Source organism: Canis lupus, chromosome 3 (genome assembly GCF_011100685.1).
Source record: "Canis lupus familiaris isolate Mischka breed German Shepherd chromosome 3, alternate assembly UU_Cfam_GSD_1.0, whole genome shotgun sequence".
NCBI lineage: Eukaryota > Metazoa > Chordata > Mammalia > Carnivora > Canidae > Canis > Canis lupus.
In genome coordinates this window covers 43,964,639-43,979,132 of record NC_049224.1, presented here as the reverse complement: position 1 = coordinate 43,979,132, position 14,494 = coordinate 43,964,639, and the positions used below count along the sequence as shown (strand labels likewise).

Here is a 14,494-nt window from a genome sequence, read left to right as displayed (position 1 = left end):
GGAGGAGGGAGAAACAATACCAGTAAGATAATAGGATATTATAAACAACTTTATGCCAATGATTGTGAAAAGTTATATTAAATGGACAAATTCCTAGTTAAATATAGCTTTTCAAATTTCCTACAAGAACTACAAGCAATGCTTATTTCTATATTTATTAAACACTTCAAATATATTATTAAAAGCTATTCTCTAAAGAAAACTCTAGAACTGATGGCTTCACTGTTTATTTTTTCAAACATTTAAGGAAGAAATAATGTTCTACAAAGACACCTCCAAAGAATAGAGAAACAAGAAAAGGATTGATTTTCATTTTAGAAAACTAGCAGAGCCCTGATACCAAAACAATAGAAGGGAGAAACAGTTAATGGTAGTCATGATATATTCATACGAGGGAATACTATACAGCAGTTAAAATAAATTAACTACAATAGAAAATACTATCAGGGACCCCTGGGTGGCGCAGCGGTTTAGCGCCTGCCTTTGGCCCAGGGCGCGATCCAGGAGACCCAGGATCAAATCCCACGTGGCTCCCGGTGCATGGAGCCTGCTTCTCCCTCTGCCTATGTCTCTGCCTCTCTCTCTCTCTCTGTGTGACTATCATAAATAAATAAAAATTAAAAAAAGAAAATACTATCAGCATTATATTGAATTAATGGGAGCCAGACAAATTAGAATATGTACTTTGTATTATTCAAAAGAGTACATTGAATACACTGCATTTGTATAAAATTTTAAAATAAGCAGAATGACTCTCTGGGGTTAGTCAGTAAGATATTGGTTATTTTTAGTTGGGAGTGAGGGTAAGTAACTGGGAAGGGACATGAGGGGAACCCCTGGTGTATTAATCAAACTGTTGTTTGATTTGGGTGCTGGTTGCATGGATGCTCTCCCTTTGTGAAAAGTCATCAAGCTGCTCCCTTAGGATCTGTGTACTTTTATGTAGATTGAACATCAATGAAAATGTTTACTTAAAAATGTACACAACAACAAATTACAAAGCTGAAAGATACTTTTCTAGGCCATGGGTAAGAAAAAATAAAGAGAAAGAAAGAAAAGAAAGAAAGAAAGAAAGAAAGAAAGAAAGAAAGAAAGAAAGAAAGAAAGAAAGAAAGAAAGAAAGAGAAAGAGAAAAAGAAAGAGAGAGAGAAAGAAAGAGAAAGAAAGAGAAAGAGAACTTCGATCAACCATGTTAGAAGAAGGACAAATTAACCTTTTATCATCTCTATAGAAAATTGTTTGACAGAAGTGTTGACACATGAAAAGCCAATCAAAGATGTGCAACAACAACAACAAAAAAATACAGGAAAACAATGTTAGAGTAGTGTGTCAGTTTCCTCATTGATATAAGTATTATGTTAACTAGAAAAATTCAGCATTGGGATCCCTGGGTGGCTCAGCAGTTTGGCGCCTGCCTTTGGCCCAGGGCATGATCCTGGGGCCCTGGGGTCGAGTCCCACATTGGGCTCCCTGCGGGAAGCTGGCTTCTCCCTCTGCTTGTGTCTCTGCCTTTCTCTCTCTGTCTCCCATGAATAAATAAATAAATAACCTTTAAAAAAAGAAAAGAAAAAAAGAGAAAAATTCAGCATGTATCATTTAGAATGCTTTTCCTATACATAACAGAAAACCACCTTCCATTAGTTGAAACATAAAGGAAAAATGAGAGCTTGCCTAAGAGGAGGCTCATAGTGAAATATACTTAGGGTTATCTAGAGCTATATTCTTCCCGTCTTTCTGCTTTGCTCTACCCCTGTGTTTAATTTCACTGTGCATCTAGATACTGTGGTGGTTTGCAATAGTAGTTAGCGGACTTCGTGATTTTTTGGTACATGTCCAGTGATGGTTGAGAGATGAACCAGCTTCTTCTTAAGAGCAGGAAAGAATGTGTCCCCAACATCTAGCATCTCATTAACCAGAATTGGATCAAATGTTCAATCTTTAAGTAATCTGGAAATGAAATAAAAATATCCTCAGAGCCATCAAACCCAGCCTTGAAAGTGGAACTCTGCTTCTCTAAGGCAAAAGGCTATAAAAGGTGGGCTGGGGATTTGACTAAAGCTGAAGAGGTGTTAAGTAGTAGAATAGGATAATGAGCAGTGAGCACCTCAAGCAGTCATCAGGGTCCTCTAGGAAATATGGAGGCAACATCCATCAGCAATCTCATTCATAGTAGCCCGCCTCATATTTATGTTTTATTCACTAAGATAATTCTTACCTATTGAGAATAGTGCTTTGAATTATTGTCTTCAACTAAGCATCTTTGACAAAGAATTGTTTAAAATCTAGATGTACCTTTGGGTATGGGCTTTAAAGCCTACATAGCATACTTGAATTCTTGTATTAAATCTTTATATGGAATATATTCACTTTTCATATCATACACTAGCTTCAGTCATGTTTATATGTGCATTTCATCCTGGCCCTTAGTTTCCATTGTATATATCGACCACATCTTCTTTATCCATTCATCTGTCAATGGACATTGAGGCTCCTTCCACAGTTTGGCTATTGTGGACATTGCTGCTATGAGCATTGGGGGTACAGGTGTCCTGGTGTTTCACTGCATCTGTATCTTTGGGGTAAATCCCCAGTAGTGCAATTGCTGGGTCATAGGGTAGCTCTATTGTTAACTCTTTGAGGAACCTCCACACAGTTTTCCAGAGTGGCTATACCGGTTCATATTCCCACCAACAGTGCAAGAGGGTTCCCCTTTCTCCACATCCTCTCCAACATTTGTTGTTTCCTGTCTCGTTAATTTTCTCCATTCTCACTGATGTGAGGTGGTATCTCATTGTGGTTTTGATAGAAAGTGATTCGGAGCATTTTCTCACATGCTTGCTGGCCATGTGTATGTCTTCTTTGGTGAAATTTCAGTTCATGTCTTTTTCTTGGGTTGTTGGATTGTTTTTTTCTTGGGTGTTAAGTTTAATAAATTCTTTATAAATCTTTAATACTAGCCCTTTATCTGATATGTCAGGTTTCTGAATACCTTTCCGTAGCATTGAGTACTTGGCACAAGTCGTGCCTTCACACAACCATACATTTTCTTGGAATAGTTGAGGGCAACATTCAGAGAGGAGACTTGGAATAAAGTCACCTGGAAGAAAAGGCAATACCTATAGATAAAGGAATGTTTGCATATGGAGTGAACTCTCATGATAAAATCAGAATCCTGGCATTTTGCATCAATAGGAGTTAGTATTCCCAAAATGGGCATCTAGGACTTTTGAGCAGGTTCTTAGCCATAGAGCAAATATCAACGCAATTCTTTAACATTATCAGTGCAGGAAACCTTACTCTGGACCTCAGCTAACAGATGTAGATATTTGTTAACCATGCTGTAATTCAGTCAGCAGTGGTACAAAGTATCTGACTTCATTTCTTATTTGCAATAGATAGGAAAAATCCTCCAAACTCCCTGACTTTCCTTTCCTACAGCTTGTTATCCTGTTACCTGCTTGTCACAGACTGTTGTTATGCTACCAAGCTTCACTTATCACAGATAAGTGTATGTACACCCACACAAAATTAGAGATATCAAAAGGAAATTAAGAAAACAATTCTTTCAATTCAAAATATCAATGTTTATAAAATAATTTACATTGTTCACAATGAACTTCCATGGGCAGACCGGGTGGCTCAGCGGTTTAGTGCCGCCTTTGGCCCAGGGCGTGAGCCTGGAGATCCGGGATCCAGTCCCACGTCAGGCTCCCTGCATGGATCCTGCTTCTTCCTCTGCCTGTGTCTCTGCCTCTCTCTCTCTCTCTCTCTGTGTCTCTTATAACTAAATGAATAAATAAAATCTTTAAAAAAAGAAATGAACTTCCTTATCCATCTGAAATAAAATTTTATTCATAAAACTTTATTTACATGTAAAATCAGTGTCCATTGAAATAATGCTCCACATCCCCCCCAAAAAAATCAAATTTTCACAGCAAGAGGAAAGCAAACATACTCATATTCTAGAAACTATTATCATTCAAACCCTCACTGTCTGAATATTGTAAAAATTATCTTTTTAAGAAACTGTTTCAACACATCTTGTGCTATCTGGGGATATGATATTGAGTCACTTAGGAAGTTACAATGAGATCTCTAAATTTCTGCACATCCCCAAATGGAAAAAACTGTATATAAACTCATCACAAAATGGTGATGAGTAAGGCTGGATCTGCTCATACAAAGTGTAGAACTGAAGCCTAGAATTGGGTAACAAAGATAACATCTTTGTTGCCTCCCTGAGCTATGGTGGAGATAGCACATATTCCAGAGCTGGGTAAATCCAGTGCAGATCTAGGTTGCAATTTATTAGCCAGGTGTCTTCGGAAAAGCCACCTTGCCTCTGTTGGCCCCCACTTACCTCTTTCCATAAGGGAGACCATTTGTCCATTGAACATGCCCTGGGATCAGAACCACCCACAAGTTTCATTACTATCATCAATTAAGGGATGACTTGGGCAGCCCTGGTGGCCCAGTGGTTTAGCGTTGCCTTCAGCCCAGGGTGTGATCCTGGAGACCAGGGATCAAGTCCCACGTCAGGCTCCCTGCATGGAGCCTGCTTCTCCCTCTGCCTCTCTCTCTCTCTCTCTCTCGAATAAATAAATAAATAAAAATCTTTAAAACAAATTAAGGAATGACTTGAGTCCAGCTCCTTTACTTTCGCGACAGTTTGCTCATCCACAAAATGGGGGAAATGTATAACTTGTAGAGTTTCTGAGAAGATGAAATGAGATATAAGTGGTTCTCAGTGCAGTGGAACCTAGAGGCATTTGATGACACCAAGTGGCCTCTATCCTGTGCCAGGAACTAGCAATGCGGAGATGAACAAACAACAGCAGAGCCTCTGACAGCAAAGAACTCTCCCAAATCGAGCTGTTGTAGAGATTAAATAAGACAGTGTCTGTAAAGGTATGTAGCACATGTGAACGCTCAATGCATGCTACTTTTTTTTTCTTCTCTTTCCTATTTATTTGATGAAAGTTGAATCTTGATGCTCAAAGGCTCCATTTAGGGATGCTTAATGCATAAGAGTCCTAAGTAATTTTCACAACTTAAAATTTTACAATCTTTTTGTTTGTTTGTTTTGTTGTTTTTGTTTTGTTTTTCTGCTGCAGGATACGTGGGTATCAGTCGTTTTCAGGGCACCTCCTGTGGCCCCTGCAGTGTTATTCCCTCCACATTCCAGGGTGCTCTCCACAGCCTTGCGAGGGTGTATCGGCCGCATTTTATCAGTGAAGGGAGGTTGAGTGACCTGCCTAAGGGTCGGCGCAGACACTGCCCCCTCCATCCTGCACCTGCTCCTTAGGAGCAGCGCAGCGCACCGAGCACTCCGTCCTCCTGGTTTCGGGTCACAGCAACCGCAGGTGCCTCGGGACATCGTCGGGTCACATTTCAGGGGGCGGGGCAGCTGCGGCGCTGGTCCCCCAGGCAGCCTGATCTGGAAATGAAGCTGCTGCAGGGTGGTGCCTGCATGGCTGAGAGGAGAAAGAGCGGGGGCCGCTCGCCCGGGCTCCCCTGCCCTCGCGCTGCTGCGGGCCGCGGCATGAGCCGGAGCCGAGTCGCGGCGGCGGCGGCCTTGGCAGGAGGAGCCCTGGCGTCGATCTAACGCCAGCAGCAGCAAAGAGAATCAGATCCTCCTCCGGGGAAAGTGGTCTAAAGGGGTTAAGGATCCGAGGACGGCGACAATAGGGACGGGTTGAAAACCCAGAGCGCAGTGGAAGGGGAGCCAGAAGCCGGGAGGTGGCTGGGGAATAATAAAATAAGAGGAAAGCTAAACCAGTGACCCTTGTCGGCAGTGAAAAGCAGCAGATTAGAAAATGTTTCATGCTAATTTCCATGGAGATTTCTTTAATTTATCGAAGATTGCTTCCCGGCTCGCCCGGCGCGCGCCGGCCGTGTCCTCCGCGGTGGCTGCGCCCGGGCTGCAAGCCCCGCGCGGGTGCCTCGGCGCCGCCGACCGCTGTCCCCGCGCGCCCCGCTCCGCGCCTTAGGATGCTTGTCACATGATGGCTTCATCGGGCCCCTCGCCTCCTGATCCTTTCAAGCTCTTTCTCCTGCCTGGCATATCAAAGGAGATTTGTGGGTCACCGAGCCGGGACGCGGCGTATAAAGTCATCAGCCTCCCCGGCACCACCTCGATCATTTGTCACATTGTTCTTGCAACGGGGGCCGAGGCTGGCTGGGGCTCTTTAATAACTGGATTAGTAGTTACGCGAAAAATGTTGGCTTTGAAAGATACGGGAAAAAAAATATGTATACAGGTAGGGACAGAGTTCTCTTATTATGATGAACCCTGCGTGCAATGTACAGAATTGTTGAATTACACTGTGCTGTACCCCTGAAACTGATAGGACACTGGCTGTTGACTGTACTGGAATTAAAACTTAAAAACTGAAACTCCTGAAGCCGCTCTTGGGCACAGTGTTAACCAGAATTTAAATCGAAATTTAAAAAAGAAATAAAAAATGTAAAAACTTAATAAAAATACAAGCAGAGACAGTCTAATGCGAAATCACACTCTCCCAAATGACATTTATTAGCAGCATAAGATAAAAGAACACATCAGACATTTTAAGGCTTTTTTTTTTTTTTACAGAATCCTTACAAATCCTTACTATTATTTGAATTCAATGAACAATTTAAATACTAAACCCTCAGCTGATTTGGCCACAAAATTACAGGCTGCGCTATTTTTTGTTTTTTTGTATGTGTATGTGTGCACAAGCCTTAAAAAAAGCTATTTCAAGCTAACCAAATAATTCAGATTCAGATGCTTTCACCATAATAAATACATTTTAAGTGGAAGTGTTATACAAGGTATATGCATGTGGATAGACCAGTAGTTATGTATTTACAGTATAACATGTAATCTCCAAAATAAGCCCCAGAGATAGGCTCACTATTTTAATGGGTTTCCAGGCTAATTGCTCGTTTGCAGAATTATGTGGGACTGATACAATTGCTTCTTCCTACCTCTTCACTCATTTTTCCTCCTGCTTCACCCAGCTCTCTTAAGGCAGGCAATGAGCACAATTCCCACAGAAGCTACAACGAAAGCCGGAGGCACTGGCTTCAGTAGAAATTTTGTTGGAGTAAAACGGTTCCGCCAAGTCATTTTTGATCAAAGACTTTTCCATGGCTCCAGCTAGCTGCTCATACAGTGTGCAGTCCTTCTACTGTGTTTCTCCCTTACCTAAATGTGTACCTTCAAGCCTGCATTTCCAAAGGGTCAGTGCCACATTGCCTTTCTTTTTGCAGTGCTGATTATTATTAATATACTTTAGTTAGTCATATCTTGAAAGGTCAGGACAAGATTCTTTGGCATTAATTATCTGTTGTAAAATTCCGCCTATAAAATTTGAAGTGTCTCCTTAAAATCTTGTCTCATGATAGTACATAAATTCCCAACTGGAGAGGTGCATTTGGGGAAATACAAAGTGGGCTTTGCATTAAAACTCAAAAGAAGTTTTTTTGCAATAAATGTAACTAAATATAGCAAAGAGATAGTGTATCTTATACAATGTATTATATAAGATACATGTATATCATACAGGATATATGGAGAAATAGAACTTCTTTCTGTGTCTCACATATTAAATTCATCGGGACTATAATTTAGCTAAAGAAAAGTTCTTGAGGCCCCTTTCGAGAAATTTGCTGTTTAGTCAATAGAAATAATTCACAGCTGAGATGTCAGTTATGTGACATTCATGTCACCCATGCCAAGTGGCAGAGGTTGGCAAGGAATTCTATTCTGGTCCATCTGGGTCTCAATAGTATCTCCAGCCCACCTACCAGAAGTGCAGGGCCTACCCATCAAATGAATTCTATTTGCCGTCCCTGATCCAGGTTAACAAGCATATGTTGTGATTGGAACTACTGAAATTGTCTCTTACTACCAGTTCTTAAATACTTAGAAGATGAAGTTTTTATTCCATGGCCCCTATGACAAGAAGATTGATTTTTTAAAAGAAAAGATTGATTGATTGATTTTAGAGAGAGAGAGAGAGAGAGAGAATGTGAGTGAGTGGGGAGGGGGTAGAGGGAGGGTCAGTGGGAGACAGAAGAGAGACAATGTGAAGCAGACTCCCAGCTAAGCACAGGGTCCGAATCAGGGCTTGATCTCAGGATCTGGAGGCAAAATCAAGTGTCAGGGGCTTAACCCGCTGAGCCACCCAGGAGCCCCAGCAAAAAGATTGAATTTATGTGTGCGCCAACCCCAAGTGATTTTGGACAGATGTATGACTCCACTTTGCTGTTCTACTTTCAGAATACTCAAAGCCTCATTTGTGGAATGTAGAGACCCTTTAGGTCAGTCCCAGCATCTGGAAGCATTGCTTACCCTGAAAACTGGATTTGGATTTCAAAAATGAGAAAAGGCATTACCATTTCTAATCAGCTGCCAGTCACTCCCTGCCTACAGTTGTTAATGACATGGTTACAAATGTCCATTGTGAAGAATATGGTCCATAACCAATTACAATATTTTTAAGAGTACCCTAATAAAGATCCTTCATTTTAGCTAACAAAATGCAGATAGGCTATTAAGGAATCTTTTCTTTTCTTTTCTTTTCTTTTCTTTTCTTTTCTTTTCTTTTCTTTTCTTTTCTTTCGTGCTGTGTAGGGTTCGGTCTGTTGTGATTTGGAGGACGTAATTCATTCCTTACTCCTTCCTTTCCTTCTTCCTCACTTCCTTCTTCTTTCTTTCTTTCTTTCTTTCTTTCTTTCTTTCTTTCTTTCTTTCTTTCTTTTCTTTCTTTCTTCATGCCTACACTTTGTTTCTTAGATACTGATAGGGAGGCATGGGGTCTACAGTAAACATACGAATCTGAAAATGGAGCACATACTTGGAGTTACAGAATTTGGGATTTGATAACCCTTAATCATAACTGTGGTTATGGGTCACAGCTATAAAATGAAGCCTTAGCTGGTATGGTGGGGGGGGGGAGTACCAACCTATTTGTTTCACTTTGTTCTCATTAAGCTCCTGTATTTAATATACAACTTGGTCTCTCATATTCATCTCTTTTTGTCACCCCCTCAAAATTTCAGATTACTTTTGCATTTAATTCCTGGCTTAATAACTGTGTGTTCCCACAGGATCAAATACCATCATCCAGAGTTAAACTTAGGAGGGATGGTAAGTGTTATATCATTAATTTCATAAATATGCAATAGTAAAATTAAGTGTTACCCAGTGCTGTCTGTGTTCGGCAAATTCCTTCGTGTATGCCAGAATATATTAACTGACCATGTGCCTGGGATATTAGATATTCACACTCTGTAAGAAGATTTTCCAAAAGTGATTTCACCTCTTTTGTTTAAGGGTTGTATGGATTGTCAAGATAGGAAATGAGAAAGGAGGATTTTATATCACATCTTAGTGCCCAAACCAGATATGTCACCACTTTCCACTGCGGGTGGAAATGTTCTTAGTGGACTCAGAATCTTATGACACACTTTTATTCTTACGTTAATACTGATGAGAGCTGAGGTATAAGCCAGGAACTATTTATTAGTGTCTTAATGCAGATGATATAACCCAAATAATCTCAATATTCAAACACAATTTTAGAAGCTTTAGCTCTGCTTGCCTTATTGAATAATCCTTTTTTTTTTTTTTTATCTATTTTGGTAATCTGCAGAGTTTCTACTGGTTGATGTTGATGATGACATGTCCAGTCTTCCTTGCTTATGTTTTTTGGAGTATAAATAAATAAATAAATAAATAAATAAATAAATAAATAAATAAATAACTAGCCTGGCCTAAGACATAGGAGATACTAGGAGCAAACAATAGGGAGGAGACATTGCTGTAATAAAGGCTTTTAAAATTTTCAGTACAGTATGTGTGTTCACCCCTTCTCCTTATACCACCTACACTTGCTTGCTCTACCTCTTCAGCCATCAAAAACAAAACAAAACACCAAAAACAACTACAAACAACAAGCTTTTGAATATTGAGTGAGAATAATACCCCAAAACCCAGAAATGGCACATGGATCTCACTTGCTTTCAGAACCTGAGAATAAATGGGTACTGAGAACAGAGCTCTGAGAATAAAATAAACCCTGCCCAAAGTCTTACTTAAGTGATTTCTCAGCCTGGGCACTCCTGACATTTGTGCTGGATAATTCTTGTTGCAGGGCTGTCCTGTGCACAGCAGAATATTTAGCAACATCTCTGCCATCTAACCCACCCCCACTACTCCTATTGAGACAACCAAAAATGTCTCCAGAAATTGCCAAATGTCCTCTGAGGAGGAAAACAGCCTTGGGTTGAGAAGCACTGCTTTAGGATCTTTTACTTTCATACTCCACTCAGAATATTGCTCATCTCTTCCCCTCTTCTCCATCCTTCTCACTTAACATCTTTTCTAGCTTCCTGTTTCTCGTCTTTCAGGTCTTAGCTGAGAAGGCAGCTCCTCTGGGAAGTCCTCCTTGACTTGGAAGGATTCAGGTGTCCCCAGACTTAGCATACATCCATTTTTATGACCTTCCACCTAAGCCCCATGGAGTTCTGGCTCTTTTGAGGACAGGAGCTGAGTCTGGCTCCCATGCACTTTTTGCTTCTCACACTTGTGCCCAACATAGTAGAAAAGGCACCCACGAGTGGATGGTGGAGGCTGGACCAGTAAAGGTGGAGGACTGAATTACAGATGTGCTTTGCATATACTAACCCCCTCCTTTTTGACCTGACAAATGCCAAAACAATCTCTCTTTTCTTAGTAAATCTGGGGCCCTTTGGGGGCCACTTTCCACAAGTGATTCCCCAGCAGCATAATGAAGACTGTTATTTTGAAGGTGACTGCCTGCTTTATTTGGCTGTTAACTTCCTGAAGAACTCATTTAGGAATTTGGGCTGATAAAAATGTCAGCTCTGCCTTGTGCCTTTCATTTCAATATGGCATATTTCCCTGGTTCCCAAACCTTGGGGAAAATTCTCCCCTAGAGAGCAGGAGGAAGCGGAAGCAGACCCCTCCTGGTGCCAATGTTTCCTGCCCTGTTCTCCAGGCAGTCTGCTTGCAGAGAAAGAACACTTGGCAGGCAGCAAGGCCTTTCTGTGGGCGTGCGCAGGAGATTTTCAACCACAATGGCAAGCTCGCACCTTGTGTCTGGCTCCTCTCCTACTTCATTAAGATTTTTCTATTCTGTTCCCTTTCTCATTCTTCTTGGGAAGTGGGCCATTTCAAAAGAAGTGCAATGACTCTAATTTTGTGCTTTCAAAAAGCACAGAAGCAAAATTTGGATACATGTGGATGCGTGGACTTCACATATCAGTAGCGTGGACTCACAAACACTTGGAAGAGAATGCTGTCTGAGCAAGATGCTCTCTCCCCACTAGCCCTGGGGCCTCTCCCTCTTCTTGGCCATGTAAATGTCTCAGCAGGGGATGTAGTAGCTTTAAAAAGACTGTAAAGACACACTGGAAATGAGAAGTTTAGGGTAAATAAGGCATAAAATAGGGAGAAAAAGATTTACTGTCTTGCTTCAGTGCCTCCCCCCACTTTGTCTGCTTACCAAAAAAAAGTCAAATGACATGTTCAGAGGAGGAACGTAAGCTGAGACAGAATCTGCTTGGTACTGGTCTTGAGTGAGTGTGATAGTTCAGTCTTCTTGGGCCCAACCTCCCTCCATTTGACAAAAATACAATGAAATGTAAGCTAATGAACCATTTCCAAATTGCAGGCAATCCAGAAGTCCCTATGTTAAGTAGCATAACTAATTAAGCAACAAAAGACCTCATCTACCCTTGAAATACAATGCAGGTTTGTGAATTGATATGTTTCTCTTAATCATTGTTAATGTCATTTATTGAGCATATATTATGTGCTAAACCTCTGAGCTAAGACGGTTATAAGCATAGCCTCATTGTATCAACTTAGTCACCTATGATTATCCCCCACTCACAGGAACAGCAGGATGAAATAGAGTGGCATTTTGCAAGAACCAGACAAACGGACTTCAACTTGATTGCTCAATTTTTTCCAATTAAACTTTAAATTCTGAGATAATTGTAGATACACATGTGGTTATATGGAATAAAAGTTAGAGATTTGTGATCTTGTATACCCTTTGCATGGTTCCCCCCACCCCATCCCATGGTAACATCTTGAAAAAATTGAGCATGATATCATAACCGGGGAATTCATATCAATACAATCCACTAATCTTATCCAGATTTTCCAGCTTTATGTGTTTTTATTTCCACCCCCCTCTGTCTGCTCTCTCACACTGAGGACTGCAGCCTTGGAGCTTACTCAGGTTTGGGTTCAAACCCACACTGCCGAGTGTGGTCCCCAGGATCTTGAGCAATTACTTAGAAGCCACAGGTCTTAGTTTCTTCATCTCTAAAATCTAGCGTGTATGTTTGTGTGTTTTAAGTATTTAGTTCTTTGCCATTTTATCATATGGGTAGGTTCATGTATCAACATCAGAGTCATGATACAGAATGCTTTCATACCCACAGAGATCTCTGTGTTACCACTTTCCTGCTTCTAACCCCTCCTTAAACCCTTGCGACCACTAACCTGTTCTCCATCTCTATAACTCTGTTGTTTTAAGAGTGTTATGTAAATGGAACCACATACTATATAACCTTTTCAGATTGGCTTTGTTCACTCAGCCTCATTCCCATAGGATTCATCCAGTTGTTGAATGTATTTATTATCTCTTCCTTTTCATTGTTGAGTAGTATTCCATGCTGTGGATGGACCACAGTTTGTTCAATCATTCACCCATGGAAGGACCCTGGGGGTGTTTCCAGTTTTTGGCTACAATAAATTAAACTGCTATGAACACTTACATATAGGTTTAACATCAACATGTGTTTTTATTTCTCTGGGATAAATACCAGGATTACGATTGCTGAACCATGTGATAATTACATGTGTAGTTCTATAAGAAAATGCCAAATGCTTTCCAGAGTGGCTTTACAAGTTTACAGTTTTACCAGCAATGTATAAATGATCTGGTTTTTCCACATCCTCACCAGCTTTGGGTGTTGCCACTATTTTTAATTTTAGTCATTCTGATAGGTCTGTAGTGATATCTCATTGTGGTTTTAACTTGAATATTCCCAATGGCAATTGATATTGAACACCGGTTTCATGTTGTCTACTTTGGCATGTAATTTTCAATTTTAAAAATGTTACCTTCTCCCTCTGTTAACTGGGATTTTTAAATAGATAACTATGTATATGAGTCAAGATGTAAGGGAATCTATAATCTGTTATTTGGCAGATGGCACTCTGAAGTAGAAAAATAGGTTGCAGTCAAATGACATTCATAGGAACCAGTACCACATGGTCTTTACTGATCTTTTGCCATGTACAAAGCTGTAATGTAAGTAAGCATTGGGAAAAGTATAAATATATATATACACACATATATATATTTATTCAAATTATATATATATACACACATATATATATATACACACACACACAAACACTTTGGACTCTGTAGATTATATTATATATATAATAAGGTGTATATATATACCTTTGACTATATTGTACATATAGTAAAATATTGTATATTAGCTTATATACCATAATTAATATTAAATAAATATATGATATTTATAATGTATAGTATTAATATTATTAAATACAATATACTATATTAGTTAATATATATTGTAAAATAATAATGTATATTGTACATTAATGTATATTGTTAATGTATATTGTAAAATATATACCATGCATTATATATTAGTTATATATACTATTAGAAACATAGATATAAAAACTCAAGAATATTTAGATAAAGAGAAAATTCCTGGTCTATCTTAGCTTTATGTTTAGCTTTAATTTTAATAAAAAGCTGCTTCAAAAGGCTTGTCACCCTATACAGATCTGTGGTGTAATTTAAAGGTTTTTTTTTTTTTTTTTTTAATTTTTCTCTATGGGGACAGTTCACTGTGGAACTCCAGCCCTTTCACTGTGTCTGGGTGGCTGGAGATGCTGGAGGTGTAGTCAGTCAATAGATTCCAGCAAGCAGTGTGTCTCTGACACAGAGGTTGTCCTAATCTGGCAGATCCCCCCACTATTTTCCTTTATTTCAAAACTGTGCTATGTTCTTGATGTTTTGGGCAATCTTCTAATTACCATCTAGAGAGCTAGGTCAATACTCTGTTGAAATCATGAGCTAAAAATAGCACCTACTTTAGTATAAGGCAAGTCACGGCATGACCTAGAGCTGGTTATTCAACACCTCTGAGCCCATTTTTCTCAACGGAGACTCAGGAATGACATTATGGATTTCATAGCATCGCTGCAAGGAGTAAATGGGATGATGATGTGCAGTATTAGACACAGGCTTCGCTTATGGTAATCACCTCCTTCCTAATAAGGTCCCAGTTTCTACTTTTTCTTACCTCTTGCTCCTAGCTTTACTTACTGTGAGCTCTGGTTCTCCACCCACAACAGTATGAGCTACACCTGTGCAGGATAACCCTACAAATTCACTCAAGCTCATGGGGAGTAAGG

General features: G+C 39.9%; 1 long non-coding RNA gene across 33 annotated transcripts in view; it reads left to right on the top strand.

Annotated features, from left to right (window-relative positions):
- Nucleotides 1-14,494, top strand: part of LOC102154570 — an 87,866-nt gene that overhangs the window by 56,830 nt on the left and 16,542 nt on the right. For 6 of the 33 annotated variants that reach the window (XR_005356982.1, XR_005356961.1, XR_005356964.1 and 3 more), the window contains exons 5-7: nucleotides 9,100-9,139; nucleotides 11,688-11,767; nucleotides 13,242-13,343. This is a non-coding gene — a long non-coding RNA (uncharacterized LOC102154570). Of the gene's footprint in view, nucleotides 1-7,005; nucleotides 7,228-8,269; nucleotides 8,311-9,099; nucleotides 9,140-11,687; nucleotides 11,768-13,241; nucleotides 13,344-14,494 lie in introns of all 33 variants that reach the window. The other 27 variants (XR_005356988.1, XR_005356959.1, XR_005356958.1 and 24 more) reach the window with 13 other exon arrangements.